General features: G+C 45.4%; 4 non-coding genes across 4 annotated transcripts; 1 reads left to right on the top strand and 3 right to left on the bottom strand.

Moving 5' to 3' along the window:
- Window positions 1-72, bottom strand: trnar-acg. Its single transcript has one exon. It is a non-coding gene; the product is annotated as a tRNA-Arg (tRNA).
- A 412-nt stretch (window positions 73-484) lies between these two features.
- Window positions 485-572, top strand: trnay-gua. Its single transcript is given in 2 exon segments — window positions 485-521; window positions 537-572. It is a non-coding gene; the product is annotated as a tRNA-Tyr (tRNA).
- A 929-nt stretch (window positions 573-1,501) lies between these two features.
- On the bottom strand, window positions 1,502-1,574 carry trnak-cuu. Its single transcript has one exon. It is a non-coding gene; the product is annotated as a tRNA-Lys (tRNA).
- Window positions 1,575-2,189: 615 nt separating this feature from the next.
- Window positions 2,190-2,262, bottom strand: trnak-cuu. The gene has a single exon. It is a non-coding gene; the product is annotated as a tRNA-Lys (tRNA).
- Window positions 2,263-4,339: the final 2,077 nt, after the last annotated feature.

Below are 4,339 nucleotides of genomic sequence, written 5' to 3'. Positions count from 1 at the left end.
GAGCTAGCCAGGAGTCGAACCTAGAATCTTCTGATCCGTAGTCAGACGCGTTATCCATTGCGCCACTAGCCCTACATTTAGTTTTAACAATAGCTACTTTCTCACACCATTGCATGCAAACAGTGGTGATCTTTGTTGGCAAGGGTGTAGAAAGCCAGATAAACGTTTGTTACGGCCCCAAATTTGGGGATTCTTGCAGGACTTCTAGGCTAAGCTGTCCAGTTTCCATCAAAGTAAAGTAAAGCAGAAGATGTAGTAATTCAAAGAAACAACAGAAACCAACTGGTTACATTGTAGTTCTAGAATGGTAAGCTGCAGTTCTAGAATGTTAGGTTGAAGTTCAAGAATGTTAAAACTGCCATTCTACAATGTTAGCTTTCATTTCTAGAATGTTAAGCTGCAGTTCTAGAATTTTATGTTGAAGTTCTAGATAAAGATTGGTTAAGATGCAGTTCTAGAAAGTTAAAGTATCTTTCTTTCCTTTCCTTCGATAGCTCAGTTGGTAGAGCGGAGGACTGTAGAGGCATAAAGCTGAAATCCTTAGGTCGGTGGTTCAAATCTGGCTCGAAGGAGAAGTTTTTTCCAGAGATTTCCCTTCAGAGATCAATAAAGTATTTCTGATTCTGATGTAGAGATGGATAGACAACCCAAAAGCATAATACTTCTTGTTGAGACATAACAAGAAACAAATCAAATCAAATCAAAATGTATTTATATAGCACTTTACAATTACCAGCAGGTATCCAAAGTGCTTTAACAAAATGAGTAAAATCACAACATACAATAAAAAGAGGTGTGGTAGATATGTAAATGTAAATGTGCTGTATTTATTTAGCGCTTTTCCAGTCTTAACAACTGCTCAAAGCGCTGAACAGTGGTGATCTTTGTTGGCAAGGGTGTAGAAAGCCAGATAAACGTTTGTTACGGTCCCAAATTTGGGGATTCTTGCAGGACTTCTAGGCTAAGCTGTCCAGTTTCCATCAAAGTAAAGTAAAGCAGAAGATGTAGTAATTCAAAGAAACAACAGAAAGGTAGCTAGTAAGAGAATCTAGTACTGCTGATTCTAAAAAAACAACAGAGAAAGCTTGATGATAGCTGTGCTTCAGTTAAATTGAACGATTTAGAGCTGTTCTAGCACATGTTGAATAGGGCCTCCGAGGCCACAGCAATTTGGGCAGGTAGATTTATTCCCTGCAGGATCAGTGTAACATCATGGCGCTTCACCCGTTTATTATGCCACTGCATGAGGGTTGTTTGATTGATCTCAACCAGCTGCAGTGTAGTGCTCTGCATGATGGCTCCATTACCCTGAATAAACTGCCGGATTTTGCGGTAATCCTGCAGGACACAAGTCCATCTTGTAGTATAGTCCTGTCCTTTACCCTTTACTTTCCTTTTTGGATTCTTGTGTAAATCACAGAGGAGATAAAACTGTAAAGAGGCCAATACAGCCAACTGATACTGTGCAGAACTCAGGGATTCCCACTCTCTAAAACACCACCACCCAACGTGGGGCTCGAACCCACGACCCTGAGATTAAGAGTGTCATGCTCTACCGTCTGAGCTAGCCAGGCACACCTAAAGTTTTGAGTTGCGGTCCAAAAATTTTACTTGAAAGTTCTGAAATGTTACAGTTCTAGAATGTTACTTGGCAGTTCTAGAATGTGAGGTTGAAGTTCAAGAATGTTAAGCTGCCATTCTACAATGTTAGCTTTAATTTCTAGAATGTTAAACTACAGTTCTAGAATGTTATGTTGAAGTTTCTAGAATGTAAAGATGCAGTTCTAAAAAGTTAAGCTTTCATTCTAGAAATTTGAGTTGCAATTCAAGAAGAATAGGTTGAGGTTTTAGAATTTTTATAAGTTGCGTTCCCAAAAGGTTGCTCATAGTCCTAAAAGGTTACATTGTAGTTCTAGAATGGTAAACTGCAGTTCTAGAATGTTAGGTTTAAGTTCAAGAATGTTAAGCTGCAGTTCTGGAATGTTAAGTTGCAGTTGTAGAACAATAGGTTGAAGTTTTAGAATTTGAACCTGCATTGTCAGTAGACTTTAGTTTGATCTGAGGAACAGGATTTCAGGATTTTTACACTGGGATGGAAGTGCTAATCTTGCGATTGACAGCCGATCCACCCCAATACAGCCAAGTGATACTGTGCAGAACTCAGGGATTCCCACTATCAAAAACACCACCGCCCAACGTGGGGCTCGAACCCACGACCCTGGGATTAAGAGTGTCATGCTCTACCGACTGAGCTAGCCAAGCACATCTAAAGTTTTGAGTTGCGGTCCAAACATTTTACTTGAAAGTTCTGAAATGTTACAGTTCTACAATGTTACTTGGCAGTTCTAGAATGTTAGGTTGAATTTCAAGAATGTTAAGCTGCCATTCTAAAATGTTAGCTTTCATTTCTAGAATGTTAAGCTGCAGTTCTAGAATGTTATGTTGAAGTTCTAGAATGTAAAGATGCAGTTCTAGAAAGTTAAGCTTTCATTCTAGAAATTTGAGTTGCAATTCAAGAAGAATAGGTTGAGGTTTTAGAATTTTTATAGGTTGTGTTCACAAAAGGTTGCTCATAGTCCTAAAAGGTTACATTGTAGTTCTAGAATGGTAGGCTGCAGTTCTAGAAAGTTAGGTTTAAGTTCTAGAATGTTTAACCGCAGTTCTGGAATTTTAAGTTGCAGTTCTAGAACAATAAGATGTAGTTTTTGAATTTTAAGAGTCATGGTCCTAAAATCCTCTCCGGGAACCATCACCTTATCGTGGTGGAGAGGTTTGTGTGTCCCTATGAACCGGAGGGCTGTGTTGTCTGGAGCTTTGTGCTCCTGGTAGGGTCTCCCATTGGCAAAGGGGTCTCAGGGGAGGGGCCAGACAAAGAATGGTTCAAAGACTTTTATGGTTGAGCAAGGAGGGGTAGATAGACCCCGCCCGGAGGAAGCCCGGGGCCCCCGTCTGGAGCCAGGCCCAGACGGTGGGCTCGTGAGCGAGCGTCTGGTGGCCGGGTTTGCCACGGAGCCCGGTGGGGCACAGCCCGGGGTTGGGTGCGCTGCTACATGGGTGGCAGCGAAGGTCAGGGGCTTCGACGGACCAGAACCGGGCAGCAGAGGCTGGCTCTGGGGACTTGGAATGTCACCTCTCTGTGGGTGAAGGAGCCGGAACTTGTGCGGGAGGTCGAGCGCTACCGGTTAGATCTGGTGGGGCTTACCTCAACGCACAGTCTCGGTTCCGGAACCGTACTCCAGGATAGGGGTTGGACTCTGTCATACTTCGGAGTTGCCTATAGTGTGAGGCGCTGGGCGGGTGTGGGGATACTCACAAGTCCCCGGCTGAGTGCCGCTGCATTGGAGTTTACCCCGGTGGACGAGAGGGTCGCCTCCCCGCGCCTGCGGGTGATAGGGGGGAAAACTCTGACTGTTGTTTGTGCATATGCACCAAACAAGAGTTCGGATTATTCGGCCTTCTTGGAGACCTTGAATGGAGTCCTGTATGAGGCTCCAGTAGGGGACTCCATAGTTCTGCTGGGGGACTTCAATGCACACGTGGGCAATGATGGAGATACTTGGAGAGGCGTGATTGGGAGGAACGGCCTCCCTGATCTAAACCAGAGTGGTTGTCTGTTGTTGGACTTCTGTGCTAGTCATGGATTGTCCATCAGAAACACCATGTTCGAACATAGGGATGCTCATAGGTGTACTTGGTACCAGAGCACCCTAGGCCAAAGGTCAATGATCGATTTTATAATCATTTCATCTGATCTGAGGCCGTATGTTTTGGACACTCGGGTGAAGAGAGGGGCAGAGCTGTCAACTGATCACCATCTGGTGGTGAGTTGGGTCAGGGGGTGGGGGAAGACTCTGGACAGACCTGGTAAGCCCAAACGGGTAGTGCGGGTAAACTGGGAACGTCTGGAGGAGGCCCCTGTCCGACGGATTTTCAACTCACACCTCCGGCGGAGCTTTTTGGACATCCCTGTGGAGGCTGGGGGCATTGAACCTGAGTGGACAATGTTCAAAGTTTCCATTGCTAAAGCTGCAGCGGCGAGCTGTGGTCTTAGGGTTTTAGGTGCCTCAAGGGGCGGTGACCCAGGAACACCCTGGTGGACAACGGTGGTCAGGGAAGCAGTCCGACTGAAGAAGGAGTCCTTTCGGGATATGTTGTCTCGGAGGACTCTGGAGGCAGTTGCTGTGTACCGATGGACACGAAGGGCTGCAGCCTCTGCCGTGACAGAGGCAAAGCAGCGGGTGTGGGAGAAGTTTGGAGAAGATATGGAAAAGGACTTTCGGTCGGCACCAAGGTGCTTCTGGAAAACCGTTTGCCACCTCAGGAGGGGGAAGCGAGGAAT

Source organism: Etheostoma cragini, unplaced genomic scaffold, assembly GCF_013103735.1.
Source record: "Etheostoma cragini isolate CJK2018 unplaced genomic scaffold, CSU_Ecrag_1.0 ScbMSFa_691, whole genome shotgun sequence".
Classification (NCBI taxonomy): domain Eukaryota; kingdom Metazoa; phylum Chordata; class Actinopteri; order Perciformes; family Percidae; genus Etheostoma; species Etheostoma cragini.
This window is presented reverse-complemented; position numbering and strand designations above follow the sequence as displayed.